The sequence below is a fragment of the Felis catus genome, chromosome B4, assembly GCF_018350175.1.
Source record: "Felis catus isolate Fca126 chromosome B4, F.catus_Fca126_mat1.0, whole genome shotgun sequence".
Taxonomy (NCBI): domain Eukaryota; kingdom Metazoa; phylum Chordata; class Mammalia; order Carnivora; family Felidae; genus Felis; species Felis catus.
Window position 1 is genome coordinate 2,519,125 of NC_058374.1, and position 16,076 is coordinate 2,535,200.

At 47.2% G+C, this 16,076-nt stretch overlaps 1 long non-coding RNA gene across 21 annotated transcripts in view; it reads left to right on the forward strand.

Annotated features, from left to right (window-relative positions):
- LOC123386414 overlaps positions 1-15,648 on the forward strand; it is a 98,039-nt gene extending 82,391 nt beyond the window's left edge. For 10 of the 21 annotated variants that reach the window (XR_006600212.1, XR_006600230.1, XR_006600225.1 and 7 more), the window contains 5 exons: positions 5,035-7,449; positions 8,895-9,286; positions 9,513-9,700; positions 10,554-10,823; positions 11,050-12,767. This is a non-coding gene — a long non-coding RNA (uncharacterized LOC123386414). The other 11 variants (XR_006600231.1, XR_006600229.1, XR_006600227.1 and 8 more) reach the window with 8 other exon arrangements.
- Positions 15,649-16,076: the final 428 nt, after the last annotated feature.

Genomic DNA, 16,076 nt, shown 5'->3' on the forward strand with positions numbered 1-16,076 from the left:
CTGCACTGCTCTTAATAGAGCCTTAAAGACCAATCCCCCTAGATTTCCCATAGTACAGAACTACACCTCAAAACTCCTAGGGGTATACTTACACTCTCTCTGTTCCTTGAAGATGTAAATCTCCCCAGGTCTTTGAAATATAAATACCCCAGGAGGTAACTAAAGCCCTGAGAACATCACCTATAAGTGAATACAAGAGGAAAAAGGCTTTTTAAAAATAAAAACTACCAAAATCATAAGGCAGTCTCCATAAGATTAGTGGCAGGAGGCAAATACCTACCTGAAAAGTCATCTCCGTAAACGCTAGTAAAAACTGAAACGTTAGCCGTGTGAGCGTATGGTCACATCTGCCAGTGACAAAGGTGGATTCAGTTCGTGGTTGTAAACCGTGTGCTTTGCGTGTTGTACCTGCTCCGTGGTGAGAGTTTGCCACGGGAGCTGTGGGGTCTCTGTGTTTTCAGCTTTGTGTGTCCTGCATAGAAGGGCGTACTCCTGTGCCGGGTTCTGCTTTATTGTGGTTTACAGATCGAGCTTTTCTTTAAAATGAAGACTTAAGGCAAACTAGCTTGAGTCAGTTTGTCGGCACCGTTGTTCCACTAGCATTGGGCTCTGTTGTGTTTTGGGGATCGTCCGGTATTTCAGACTTCCTCATGCTTGTTACGGTCGCCTGCGATCTGTGTTATTGGACGTTACTATACTTGGGGGAGACGTGAACCACACCCCCTTTGGGACGGTGAACTTAATCGATAAAGGTGCGTGTTCTGACTGCTCTGCCCGCTGGCCGTTCCCCATCTCTGCCCGTCTCCTCAGGTTCCCTATTCCCTGAGCTACAGTAATAATGAACTTGGGCCAGCTCGTGACCCTGCGACGGCCTCTGGGTCTTCACATATAAGTGGCGTCACTCGTCTTTAAATCAAAAGCTAGAAACGATTAAGCTCCGCAAAGAAGGTGTGTCAAACCCGACGTAAGTCAAGAGTTAGGGACCTTGCACAAACAGCCCAGTGGTGAATGCAAAGGAAAGGCGCTTGAAGAAAAGGAAAAGTTCTGGAGTGAACACACAAATAAGGAGAAAGCGAAACAGCCTTCCTGTTGATAAAGAGAAAGTTTGATCTGGATAGAAGATCAAACCAGCCACCACATTCCCTTAACCCAGAACCTCATCCAGAGCAAGACCTGACCTCTTTTCAACTCCATGAAGGCTGAGAGGTGGGGAAGCTTCAGAAGAAATGCTTGAAGCTGGCAGAAATTGGCTCCTAAGCTTTAAGGAAAGAAGCTTCCTCCACAAGAGAAAAGTGAGAGGTGAAGCAGCAAGTTCCCCAGATGATCAACGTAGACGAAACAGTCGGAGGGTGGAGGCGGACGTGGTGCGGAGGAGGATTCCAGCCGGAGGGTGGAGGCTGTCATCGTGCAGAGGAGGATCCCAGCCGGAGGGTGGAGGTGGACAGTGGTGCAGGAGGATCCCAACCAGCCAGGCAAGGCCGATGTCTGGCTTTAAAGTCTCAGTGGACAGCCTCACTCACGTTAGGGGCTAATGGAGCTGGTGACTTTAAGTTGAAGCCTATGCTCCTCATCCTTTCTGAAAATCCCGGCACCCTTCAGAATTCTGCCAAATCTGCTCTGCCTGTGTTCTGTAAATGGAACAAGGCCTGGATGACAGCACAGCTGTTTACAACATGGTTTATTTTGAGCCCACTGTTGAGACCTGCTCAGAAAAAGATTCAAAATAGGACTCCTTGTTGACAGTGCCCCCAAGAGCTCGGATGGAAATGGGCGAGATTAATGTTGTTCATGCCTGCTAACCTCATTCTGCAGCCCGTGGATCAAGGAGTCACTTCAACCTTCAAGTCGTGAGAAATACGTTCTATGAGGCTATAGCTGTCCTAGATAGTGATTCCTCTGATGGATCTGGGCAGTGTGAACTGAAACCTTCTGGAAAGCGTTCTCCATTCCAGATGCCAGTAAGAACACTCATGATTCACAGGAAGAGGTATAAATATCAACATTCACAGGAGTTTGGAAGAAGTTGGTTCCAGGCCTCAAGGATGACAGTGAGTGGCTCACGACCTCAGGGGAGGGAGTCACTGCAGAGGAGGTGGAAACAGCGAGAGGACCAGAATCAGAAGTGGGGTCTGAAGGTGGGACTGGATGGCTGCAATCTCAGGATGGAACTTGAACACGTGAGTTGTTTCTCGTGGAGGAGCAAAGGAAGTGGTTTTTTGAGACGGAATCTACTGGCTAAGGTGTTGAGAGGATCATTGAAAGGTCAACAAAGGGTTTAGAATATTCCAAAACTCGGTTAACACAGCAGAAGAGTTTGAAAAGACTGACTCCAATTTTGAAATTCTGTGGATAAATGCTGTCAAATAGCATTGCACACTACAGAGAAACCCATGAAAGAGTCCATCGATGTGGCAAGTTTTGTTTTTAAGAAATTGCCACAGCTGCCCCAGCCTTCAGCAACTGTATCCTCAGTTGTGGTCAGTCTGCAGCCGTCAACCTGCAAGGAGGACCCCTCCACCAGTGAAAATGACCATTTATTGAACTATCAGATCATGATTAGCATTTTTGAGTAATTAAGGTATTTAAGATCTGCTATAGTACATCATGGACTGCAGAATTGTGTTACAGTATAACATAAACATAACTTTTATATGTACCAGGAAACCCCCCACCCCCCAAAAATTCTTTGGATTCACTTTATTGCATTTGCTTTGTGTTCTGGAACCGAACCCACAGTATCTCCAAGGTATGCCTGTGCTAGTATTTTCTACCTTTGGACAGTAACACCAAAATTAATCTGCCTTTAGGTAGCTTAAAGAAGCATACATGCTCACCAACTTATTTTTAGGTGCTCAGAAATACAATAGGAGCTAACCCAATTGCTTTTTTAAGAACATTATTTGGGATAATCCTCAGTAAATCTAGTTCATTGGTTGGCTTAATTAAAAGACATGTCTTCAGAATTCTCAAGAGGAAATACAATGCAGGCCTACAACTCCCATTCCATGTGCGTTTGTTCATCAAATAAGCTTGTCACCTCTGCTGCAAAATGTCCACAAGAAAGGTAACATAGTTCACATTTGAAAGTCTCATGAACTTTTCATGAGTAATCGAAGTAGAACAAGTTAATTACGTAGATGTAAGTGGAATAAAAGAACAAGTTAATTATGTAGATGTAAGTGGAATAAAAGTTTATAAATGAACTTTTTAACACTTGATGTGTTTTATGGCATGTCTTAGTTTCCCCATTTTTTTGTTGTAAATTTTGCCCTTAGAGGACTGCAAATTTATTTACTTCTATTTAACGTTTATTTTGAGAGTGTGTGTGGAGGAAAGAGGGAGGGAGGGAGGATCCCAAGTAGGCTTTTCGCTGTGAGTGAGGAACCCAATGCCGAGCCAAAATCGAGTTGGATGCTCAATCAACTGAACAACCCAGGTGCCCCGAGGGCTGCTAATTTAAATGATGGAAATCCGTGGAACATCTACAAGATATCTAAATAACATACTGATGTATTAGTACTGAGCATGGTCTTACCTACTTTGGGGTACTTATTACAGAAAAGCTAGATCTATGAATCTGAGTAAACAGGTCTTGTGCCATATTTCAAAAAAATGTACTGAAAGGACATGCTTCCAGAAATTGCAAAATATATTTGGTGATTTCAAGAATGTTGAATTGTACAGTTCAAAATTGCTGACTTCTCACTAGTGATAAAGAACTCTGAAGAGCTAATTACTGTAATGTAATTAAGATTACTAGAAATAAGGGAAAAATTTTGTGAGGAAAGTGGGATGTGTTTTAGAGAAGAAACATTGAGTTAGGAAGATGTGTTTTTGTTAAAGGAAAGAGTAATACACGGACTATTTCAGATGAGAAAGGAAAACAAATATAGATGGCCAGGGGAGAAAGAATTTTTCTCATGTGGTCAAGCTAACTGAAATTCGTGTTTTGTTTTTTTTTTTCCTAAAGCTTTAACATTGTGTTCTTGCATAAAAAGAGGAAAAGTAATGAAAAATCGAAAGGAAAAAACCTAGAACAAAATATGGAGAGAAGTTGTGGAAGGTTCATAGCCAAGGAATCGGGGGGAAAGGAATGTTATGTGTGGCCAAACTAAGATTGGAATGGATTTCAGTTTTCAAAGCATTAGTTTTAATTTCAAAAGAACACTGGTACAAAATTAGAAGATTCTTCTGAAAGGACAAGGTTTTTAGATTATTGATCTGTTCTAAGAAACTATAGCTGAAGTTTTTTTCTTAAGACAAAAATCTTTGCTGTCCTGGGAGATTACTTATCAAAATAACGTTCTGTGCTTTGCATAGTCTTTCTCAGGCCTTTGATTTCCTAAGAAAACCCAATCTTCTGAATGTGGGGGCGGCTGAGTAGTGTTCCACATCTGTATAGCCTTCTGTATTTGCCTTACCACCTTCTTCTCACTCTGGTTAAATAACTAAATGTTATTTCCTAATGAACTGTGATCCTATTTAATTACATGTTCAGAGAGTTTGACATTTTCCCAAAACCTAATTCTAAGTGGAGTTTCTGACCTCAAACTAACATTGAGATTTTACATAACTTGGGTTTATTGGGTATGTTATACTAGGTGGGAAGTATCGTTAGGGTTATATGTGTGGATATGCCACTAAGACAGTCTGGAAATTGTTGGGAGTTTATATGAAGCTTGTCAATACTAGTTAGTTCCTTAGTTGGTTGTATGCCACAGAAATCTGTACGTTTTTTTTTTAATTTTTTTTTCAACGTTTATTTATTTTTGGGACAGAGAGAGACAGAGCATGAACAGGGGAGGGGCAGAGAGAGAGACACAGAATCGGAAACAGGCTCCAGGCTCCGAGCCATCAGCCCAGAGCCTGACGCGGGGCTCGAACTCACGGACCGCGAGATCGTGACCTGGCTGAAGTCGGACGCTTAACCGACTGCGCCACCCAGGCGCCCCCGTATGTTTTTTATAAAATGAATGCTCATCACAACTTTAACCATGGACATTTTAAAGTGTTATCGTTTACAGTTTTACTTAGATGCTTTGGCAAAAGTGAGAATTATGGGAAAGACCCCACCAAGAAGAACTCTTGACCACTGACATTGCTGCCAAAATACAAAATAGCAAGCCTTGGATGCGTATTTCACAACTGGTGAAGTCTCCATTTGACAGGCCCTGGGACTTCAGGATGTTGGGGGGACCTTGAGAAGACAGGAATTCACTTAAATCTGTATATATGATGGGTGAAATCTGATGGTAAGTCCTTGGATTTTTAAAAGGCTCTCAAGGATGGGAAGCCAAGCCAATCTGACCTCTCTTGTGAAAAGTTCCAGCAAAGGGGCGCCTGGGTGGCTTAGTCGGTTGAGCGTCCGACTTTCGGCTCAGGTCATGATCTCGCAGTTCGTGGGTTCGAACCCTGCGTTGGGCTCTGTGCTGACAGCTCGGGGCCTGGAGCCTGCTTCCGATTCTGTGTCTCCCTCTCCCTCTGCCCCTCCCTGACTTGTGCTCTCTCAAAAATAAATGTAAAAAAAATCTCGAGCAAAGCAGAGCTAGAAAAGCCTGTTTGGACATTCAGTATTCATGCTGCACTTTGAGGCCAAATTTACTGAGACTTTGTAAAGAAATCAGTCTGGGTAACTGGAGGGGGATGGTGTTTCTGTAATACTCTTTCTGGATATTAGATTCTAGTACTGTTGTGAGGTTTTGTTTTCTTACCACAAAGTAACTGGATCCTGAATTCCCCTAGTTTCTTCAATATTTGGTTCTACTTCCCCTCAAACTACCATTTCTATCTTCCCCAACCTTCCTCACTTGGAATCACAAAATACAACTGCCCTTTACCTGAAGCCCAGCAAGTCTATAGCTAGACAACTTGATACAAACTTGGGAGAACCCGTCCAAACTGCTCCTGTACAGATGATTTTTGTGGCTGCTCTGGTCATTGGAGACCTTCAAACTACAAAGAGCATTGTCCTTCCATACCTGCCCCCACTCCACCTGAAGATGGTTCAAGCCTGACCTCTAAAATGGATTGACTGCCTTAAATGGGATGCTGGAATGGTATGGGATGTATGGTTCTGAGCACGAATCATCGTTTTGTTTTGCTTGTGTGATACAGGCCTACTTTGGGGAGCCCGCCTAAATCACCACCTCTTGAGAGGAGTTGAACTGACCTCTTGTCAGGACTAATTCAATGAGATGAAGCAGTCTGCCACCTCAGCTTCTGGACTAGGACTCTTCTTGGAGAAGTTTCAGTGGTGGGGCTGGGGGGGAGCTGACCACGCCACCCCAAGTGGTTCCACCATTGACGTGTGGGTTGGTAACACCCAGTAGACTTGGGAAAAGCTAGTTACCTCTCCATTAATTGCCTAAAAGAATTCAGTTAGGGGACCTTGTTCCCGGAAATGGCTTGTTATGTCAGGAAGACCTGTGTGTATGACTGGACACAAAGGATTCGCAGATCTGTTTCTTTCCTTGAGCGTGGGTTTCCTCCTGTTGGAAGCCTCGGAACTCTTCCCCTTGGGATAGCACATAAGTCTGTTTCCTGGATGCTGGGAGCCTGTTTTTGAGGCTCCTGTATGTATGAAATTGGCTATTTGATCTCATGCCAATTTAATTAGACTGGCAAAAGAAGCCGGGGGAGGGGAGAAGGGAAAACTTTCTGGCCCCTATATCTCCCCAAATCGACATGTTGAAATCCTTCCCTCCACCCTCCAGTAATGGTATAGGAGCGAGGGGCTTTGGGTAAGTGATTATATCAGGAAGCTGGGCCCCCATACTGGGATTAGATATGAGAGAGCCCAGAGTGTCCCCTTGCCACATAGGAGGACACCATGAGGAGTCCACCTATGAACCAGGAAGGGGGCTCTCAGACACCATATTGGTGCCTGATCTTGGACTTCCAGCCTCAGAATGGAGAAATTTCTATCCATAAGCCTGTGGTATTTTGTTACAGCAACCATGTTAACATTTTTTAGTCTAGATGGTGTTGGTTGAAATAATAGTACTTACAAAAGTGAGATTTTGTAAAATACTTCACATTATTTCAACCATTTCAGCTCCTTTACCCAGAATCCTATTTGTTCTTGATCAAAAAGGATCTTAGAGGCTTATCAAAATTCTGTTTATGTTGAATAAATAGTACACAGACTTGCTTTTACTCTTATGTCCTTGATTTTTCAAAAACAAAAACCTGAGACCAGGAAACAGGTGGTGCTCCTGTTCATGGCTTAAATAAGTACAGAATGAACTCTCGAAGTGATTGTCTAAGGAAAAGTGTTGGAAGGTACAACCATCTTAGATGACAGGAAGGAGAAACCAGGGCAGTGAAGACTGCTTAAAAGCCTATATGGATGATTGGAGACACACACACACACCACAGTGGAATATTATGCAAATAATAAGAGGAGAGCCTGACACTTGAATGACATGGATGGACCTAAATGGTATTATGGTAAGTGAAAAAAGACCTGTGTGATTTTTCCTTACATGTGGGGTTTAAACCGTGAACAAAAAGCATGAATTGGACTATAGAGAATCGGGTTGCCAGAGTGAAGGGGGGTTGGGGGCTGGGCAAAATGGGTAAAGGTGCGTGGGAGGTACAGGTTTCTAGTTAGGGAGTGAATAGTTCACGAAATACAAGGGGTGGATAGAGTCGGGGATTGTAGAGGTGTTCTATGGGGATGGATGGTTCCTACCCTTGGGAGCGTAACACCTAGACTTGTTGGATCACTAGTCAGTAGATCTGAAACTAATGTAAGGTCAACTGAAATAAAAAGCTATGTGATAATATAAGGAGCCCCACCCAAAGAGGCTTATTGGGACCCAACATTCCCTGCCCCCCAAGTGGTAGGGGCTGCCTGCTGGAATCCATAAAAGTATAGATGAAGCAGGGCACCAGTAAACCTGCCCCAGGAATCAGTCTTTCCTCCAGGGAGGTCGTCATAATCCTCCTCCAGCAATGGTGTAATTCCTGGGAATATGGCAAGGACAGGATGGAGCAAAGTGAAAGAAAAAACCAAGAAATCCATTAAATAGCACATCTTCCCTAGTCTGCGAGACCCTTAAGGGACATCTGTATCAAAGTTACTCTGGATGACCTCGCTGGTTTCCCAGCACTTGCCGTTTTTCCGAGGGATAAAGGGGCTTGCTCAGTCCAAAACACTAACCTATTCATCAGACCCCCCCAAAAAAAAAAAAATCTAACTTCTCAGGAGGTTTGGAATCTGGGACCCAAAATGTGATACTTCGGGGATTAGAATTGGAGGCCCTTTCTGGAAACCCATTTAATTCTAGCATGGAACTTTGGTAAGTACTGAATGAGTGAGTTGGAGGGGAAAATAATGCAATCCAAAGTGGTCAAGTTGGAATTGAAGCACGTGCTTGAACACATGGTCAGACCTTCCCCCATAGAGCTTGGGTGTGAGATTTTGTTTTGAGGATTAAAATTTTTTTTTTTATTTTTTTTTTAATTTTTTTTTTCAACGTTTATTTTTGGGACAGAGACAGAGCATGAACGGGGGAGGGGCAGAGAAGAGGGAGACACAGAATCGGAAACAGGCTCCAGGCTCCGAGCCATCAGCCCAGAGCCTGACGCGGGGCTCGAACTCACGGACCGCGAGATCGTGACCTGGCTGAAGTCTGATGCTTAACCGACTGCGCCACCCAGGTGCCCCTTGAGGATTAAAATTTAAATAGTCACTAAACCTCTAAAAGGTATCGGATGTTTCCTGCTCCTATTTAGACATGTGACTTTGCAAGTCCCTCCCTGCTTCCCTTTATAAGTTGGGACAAATACCTTCACACGGTTTGTTGTTTAAATGGGCTGCTGGAAGAAAAACACAGGTGCTCTGGACGCCCAGCAAGCGCTCAGTAACTGTCATCTCGTTGCTGCCACAGGCCGAGTTCCAGTGTCCTCCCTGGTACATGTGGATCCACACGTCCCTTTGAGCACATGTGAAAGCAGGCGGGCACTTGAGCGCTAATGATGGGTGAAGTGATTGATAACAGCCCAGTTGAAGACAGAAGGGGCATCAGGTTTTGTTTCCAGCCAACCTTTCATCTTTTTTGCCAAAGCAAATGTTCTGTGGATCCTGTCCAACGACATAAAATACAGTGCTCGTGGGAGTATGCAGAGGCTTTGTGAGGAAATACAATTAAGTTATGTCCAAGAGCCCAGCAGCCTGAGATGGCTCGAAGGCCGTGGCCAACTCTCTGCACAAACCCGAACCCCAGCCCTGTGATCCCTCAAGGTAACTGGACGGAGACCCCCCAAGGACAAACAATCACAGGTGGGCTAGGCTTCCAGCTGTAGTCAGTCAATAATCCCCTTTGCTTTTGCCTTTTCTCTACAAAAGTCTTCTGTTGGTGGGGGGCTCCTACCCACTCACAGCTCTGTGCTGCCCAATTTCAATCGATTTCTGCTCAAATAAACTCTTAAAATTTTTAACATGCCTCCATTTTTAACAGTAATGCTAAAACTTAGGCAATGGCTAATCAATATTTTAATTGCCTCAGGGTCCCAAGCTGCTCTTGGAGATAAGAAAAGATGAGCATTTCAGGTCAGTCAGAAGTAAAGAAAACTACAAAACTTGCAGAAATAAAAAGACATGGAAAACTTCTCAACCGCTATTAATGTGCTGGTTGGATTCTCTTCAGTTTCTTTGGCTTTTCTGACTTATAATTACACACAACCATGTCTGAAGGTAAGTCTCTCCATGTCTCATCTATATGATCCCTGCCAAACACCATATGCCATTTATAAAAAAAAAAAAAAAAGCCTAACTCCATTGATCTCCCAGTGTAAAGTTTTAAAACTTTTGATCCTTGTAATTGCCGTATTAATGCACTTACATTGTTTTCTTGATCTGTACCTAATACCAGTGTTTTCAGGAGATAAATCAGGCCCTTGTTTGGATTTTGTAGGGACGTTTACTTTTCTGCTGTCCATTACAGCAAAGAAGTTGGGAGGATGATGGGGGTATCCCGTGGGAATGCCTCTGGGGACGTGAACCCGGAGGGAAGGCGGTGTCCAGGAAAACAGCTGAACGTCGGGTTTTGTGGGAGGTGGTGGTGCTGACCAGAGAGCTGGCCCGTGTAAGCCAGGGGCCCTCGGGACCAAGCTTAGGACTGTGTGGACACACTCGGTCCTCTCGAAGTTCTGATAGAACAGTAAGTCCATAGCTTATGTTCTGGTCTGTTGAGGGTCACGGAGAGGACGTGACCACCCTTCCCCACAAGCTGGTCCTAGGCAGGTGGAGGCCCCTCGCCTTCTCCATCCTTGGAACATAGCTCTGCCCACCGTTCCCAGGGCAGGAGCCATTTTCACAGATGCACCTTGTGAGAGCAAGGTGCCAGGACCCACCTGTATGGTATGTGGGACCGAACCCAGGGGGAAGGGGTCCCTAAGCTTTAGGTTCTGGTCGGTAAGGGTGGATCAACACTCCTCTCGTGGCCACCCAAGACTACCTTGTATGTGAGTGTCCTTGCCCATTAAACGTGCCACCTACCAGTCTGGAGTGACCCCCTCTCCGGTGCCTCCCTGACTTCTGCGCGTAGGGGCCAGCCTGAGCCAGGCTTGAGACTGAAGACACGGTTCGGGGAAGAGGCGGCCGTGGGGAACATCCTGAGGTGGCCGTCCAGACCTGGCGGCTTCTGTGTTGGATGCTTGTGGATCACCCTGAGAGCACGGGGGCCCCTCTGGTGCCAGCCGATGGAACGTGCTTGAGAAGCGGCACGGCGGGCAGGCCCTGCGGTGGGTGTTGGCCAGGCCGCCGATGCCCAGCTGGACACCAAGGCTCTGAACAGAAGGTCTGGAGAAGAGCTGAGGTTCGTAGGCCGCGTGGGCGTCTGCTAGTCTGGCCTGAGGGGGGCAGGGCAGTGAGCTGGGGGCCCGGTGTGCGGGGCTGGCACGACTGAGCTGCCCCGGGCGAAGGGGGTATGTGTGTGGGACACGTCCTGGCCGGGGACCCTGGGAGGGTACAAGCAGGGGGCAGTCTTTGCGCGGGTGGAGGAGGAAGCGAAAACGGTGCTCCGTGCTGTCCCACCCCAACAGAAGGGGACGCTTCTAACATAAAGACCCTGGACCTCTGACGGTAGAGTGACAGCCCCAACGGCTGCGAGGGAACTTGGCGGTCTGGAAGCTGTATGTCTCGCGTTTGAAGTGTAAGCAGCCAGGAGCAAATTAAAGCCTCGCCCAGGGTGGCCAGAGGCCTGAAGGGCAGAGAGGCTTCGGAGAACACAGACGGTGGCAGCAGCTCGGCCTCCCGATGCTCGGGGAGGCCAAGCAAGGACCCGAGGCGCCCTCCGCAGAAGACCGCAAGCGCTCCCTTGCACCAGGTGCGCCGTTTGGAGCCGACTGTCCTAAAGGGATGAGTCGCTTGTGTCGTCGCAACTGATTCGTGGCTGAAAGTTTGTGACGAAAGCTCTGAGGTCCGTGTGCTCGTGAACACCTGTGGAGACGCCACACATCCGATCTTCTGCCTCCGGGTGCCAAAACCAGGTTTTGTTCAACTTTTGTATTTAAAGGTGATTTTGAGAAAAAGAAACTATGAGTAGGGAGTGAAGAGAAGGGGGGAGGGAGACGGAGAATCCCAAGCAGGCTCTGTACTGGCAGGGCGACACCCAACGTGGGGCCCGAACCCACAAACTGTGAGATCGTGACCTGAGCCGAAATCCAGGGTCGGACGCTTAACCGACTGAGCCACCCAGGCGCCCCCAAAATCCGTTTTTAAAGGCGCTCTGCTGACTTGACTTACAGAAAAATAAGCTTTAATACCGATACTGTACATATTTACAGCTGAGTCTTTTTACCTGCTGGAAGGATGCAGCTTTCTTGGACTATGGATGTGTTTCGGACTATGTGTATGGAGCGTGAATGCTTTTTCCTTAACATACCTGGGAAACAGATTGCATGTCTTGTGTGCTTTTCCCGTGCTTTGTGTTTTCTTGACTTAAGAGCCTGATGACTCTGCAAAACAGCCTTTATTGAAAGAGTTAACTTTCTTTTCACACGAGGTAACTTTCCGTATTTGCCTGCCAAGTCTGTCGTTTGGATTAAATGGATAAACAACAGTTAGTGCCTTGTGATCCTGCTTAATCAAGTTTTTAAAGTCTCTTGATGTTTTTTGAACATTTTTAAAAGTCAAACTCTACATAGGGGGTGCCTGGGTAGTGCAGTCAGGTGTCTGACTTTTGATCTCGGCCATGTCATGATCTCCCAGTAATGAGTTCGAGCCCCGTGTTGGGCTCTGTGCTGATGGTGTGGTGCTTGGGATTCTGTCTTTCTGCCCCTCCCCTTGTTGTTCTCTTTCAAAATAAATGACTTTAAAAAAAGATCTTAAAGTCTTGTTGACCTTGGACTAACTTGGGGGTTTTTCCACCAGATCCCTGGAATATCTCAAAATCTGTATTGTGTCAATATAGAAGAGAGCTAATTAGGTTTCTTTGTTAGATTACATGAGAAGTGTTGTCAAATAAGAAATGCTAAGCTTTCTTTAGGTTATATTTATGCGAAATTCTTGAAAATCTAGTATGGTCCTGGTATGTTACCAGTTATAATTTCCGTGATCTCAGTGTTATGTGGCACAGAGATCAAATTCCGGTATCCATGGCATTACAGTGAACTTATCAGATCTTTAATTATGGCCATTTTTAAGATTTGTCACTTGCAGTTACTGTTGTACTCGGATGCTTTTGCAAAAGTCTGCCTGCAGAGTGGCTTCATCTTCAAGGAGATGCCTGGTGCCTTGATGTGGGAGGGGTGGTGATGTACTTCCCATTGCTCCCCCAGGACCACCTGCAAGTCCCCCCCCACCCACATCACGGGATGGTGGCCCCAGACCTGTTCTCTACCCCGTGTAGTGAAATGGGCCCATTACACCGATGATCTAACATTAACATAAGATCTGTGTCTGCTGTGGGACACCCTCCAGGCTTTGCTGGAACTTCTGTGAGAGAGAGGATAGGTGGTGAACGTGGAAAATCGAAGGTATGTGCACTGCTGTATGATTTGGGGTGTCATCTGGTCGGGGAAGACCCCTGTTGGCCCAAAAGCTGGGATTAAGGTGCAAGCTGTCCTAGGGATTTGGTGGGGGGGGGGGAGGGTAGTGGACTTTGCTTCGCCACCAGACAGTGTTCCTGTCCCTTATGCTGCCTGGCAAAGAGAGGGCACACGTGGGACATGGGATCAGAGTAGCAAGCCACCTTGAGAGGGCAAAACTAGTAAAACAGATTAAAGCTGTGGGCAGCTCCTGAGCAGGGCTGCCGTGAGTTAGATGCGTCTGTGACTCTGGAAGATATGGTCAGGCACCGTGGCAGAGACAGGAGATTGTGCCCTGGGACTTGAGTCCCACCTCTGGAAGGGGACAGAAACCTGAGCTGCCCCCACAGAACAGGAGCTCCCCTCTCACATGGCAGCCAGTGCAGCGGCCAGGGAGCTGAGCTCAGAGCGGTCTGGCTGGTGGTCCCCCATGAACCCTGGCCATTGGCCTGTTGCATTGACAGCTCTAAAGGGACTGACCCTATTGCTTGGATAATGGAAAATGGAGGGGTAGATGATCCTGAAAAAGCCCTCGTGGGTCCAGAATGTATGTGGAAAGACATCTGTGTTCCTCTGCAAGAGCCTTAGGCATCCTCCCTGCCTTAGGGCTCATAAGTCGCTGACCCTGCCTTGCGGTCAGGAAGCTAAAGCCGTACATTGGGTGGGAGTCCTGGCTACTGACCCTTTGGTAGATCCAGCCGATCAGGTACATAGAAGGAGCGGCCGCTGTAACACCCAGGTGGGATTGCCTATTGCCAAGGATGCCAGATTGCCCTTGAAGCAGAGACTTGGTTAATGTTCCAGGTGTGTGGGACCATCCCCCGGAGTTCCGAGCCAGCGAGGGATTGACAGCGTGGTTCTGCATCCCCCTTCCCCCAAGTGAGGGTTCTAAATAGGTCTTGGTTTGTGTGGATGCTACGTGGGCACCAACCCAAGCTTTCCTCACTATGCTTTTCTCATCTCCTAGTTTGTAGAGTGCCATATATGGGTGCCTTCACTGAATTGGGGGCTTCACATTTCAAAGATCATCATGTACAAGGTTGGGCAAAAACCAGGACATTTGAATGAAAGTACTGTCTCCCCTACAACCCGCAAGCAGGGTTAATGGAAAGGAAAAACGGAACACTACAGATTGAATTACCAATACACAAAACCACTTTTACTGAGTGGATTAGCAAAGCACCTCAGGCCTTAGTGCATTTGCACAACCAGCATCAGGGCTGTTGCCCCACAGGCCAGACTGGGCCCCCTTCTGGGCATCCGATACCATAAACTTCGGGAAGTCCTAAGAAACCATGGCTATGCTGCTGGGAGCGGTGAGCCGCCTCACACCTGGGAAGGATCTCCTCTACTGGAATTTGTACTGGCAAGTCTTCCTGGGAGGGGTGAGTTACTCGGTACCCCTGTGTGAGTCTCCACTGGGCTCCTCCTGTCCCATTGCAGGTGGTCCTGTGGAAATGTACTAGATGGGCAATGGAATGGGCACCATCAAAAGGGAGGAGGGAGGGGGTCCTGGTCTTGCACATCCTGTCCCCAGTCCCCTCACACCTGGCATGCAGCCCCCCCGCCCCCCCCCTCCCCGGCACCAGCAGGTATGGTGTGAGCAACCTGGTCAGATTCCTAACGCTGCCGACCTTTTTCCCCACAAGGCTGGGTGGGGAGGTTTTGCTGGTTCACTCCTAGGATCGTTTGGCCACCATATTCCCCCGCTGGCCTGGAGGACATTAGAGCACTCGTGGAAGCCTTTACGAAATCCACCAGCAAACCCGGAATGAGAGTCCACACAGCCTGTCACTTCCGAGCACTGAAATGTCTATAAGAGAAGAGCTGTTCTCCAAAATAGGTCGGGTTTGGACATTATCACTGCCTCCCCAAGAGGCACCTGTGCTATTCAAATAGGATGTGGTGTGTGCGTACCTGATGGGTGTAATGTATCTTCCTTCCTTCCTCACCTGAGGACACAGAAGAATCCCCCGAGTCCTCTGATCCCCAGCTCAAGGGACTTAATAAACCCCTGATTTGGGTCATGGGGACTCTTGGTGGGAAGGGAAGTATTTGGGGAATCACGATCTCGATCTGTATTTTCTCTCACACATTGTGTTGTTGCTGTGCCTCTGCTGCGGCCACAGAGCCACCAGATGAGCATCTCCCAGCTAGTAAGAGCTTCTGACAGCTCAGGGCCATCCTTGTAGATGAGGAGGGGCGGGCATCTGAGATTGCAGGAGCTGGTCACGAGGGGTGGACTGTTGGAGGTCGTCGTTGACAGGACACGACTGCCCACTATTCCCATGGCCGGTGCTGTTCCAAGGATGCAATTTTGAGAGAGCAACGTGCTGTTGAGGTCACGCAGTTGGTATAGGGGACAAGACCCCATCAAGGCCTCTGTAATCGTCTGTTATGTGGAGACTGTGATGTCTCCCTCTTGCTGCCCAGGACACCATCGTATGCAAGTTCCCTGGCTTACTAAACCTGCCACCTACCTCTGAGTGGGCCTGCCTCTTACATCTCTCCCAGCCTCCTCCTGTGGGGCCCGGTTTGCAAACCAGCATCAGACCTTGTGCTTCAGCCCAGGGCCCATCTGTGTGTCTAGTACAGCAGCTCAGGGTCCACACCCATAATGGAGGAAGCCAGCCCCTAAACCATATCCCTGTGTAGGGCTGTATGGAAAGAGACCAGGTTTCTGAAGACTCCTCCTTTAAATTTTTTTTTTTTTTTATTTTTGAGACAGAGGGAGCATGAGGAGGGGAGGAGCAGAGAGAGAGGGAGACATAGAATCCGAAGCAGGCTCCAGGCTCTGAGCTGTCAGCACAGAGCCCGACGCGGGGCTCGAACTTGTCAACCGTGAGATCATGACCCGAGCCGAAGTCGGACGCTCAACCAACTGAGCCACCCAGGTACCCCTAAAATTTTTTTAAAAATATTTTTGGGAGAGAGCAGGACTGAGGATCCAGATTAACTGACTGAACCGCCCAGGTGCCCCGAAGACCTTTTCTTTCCATTTCAATTACTTGGAGAGAAATGTGTGAAGACGGAAAGCTTCT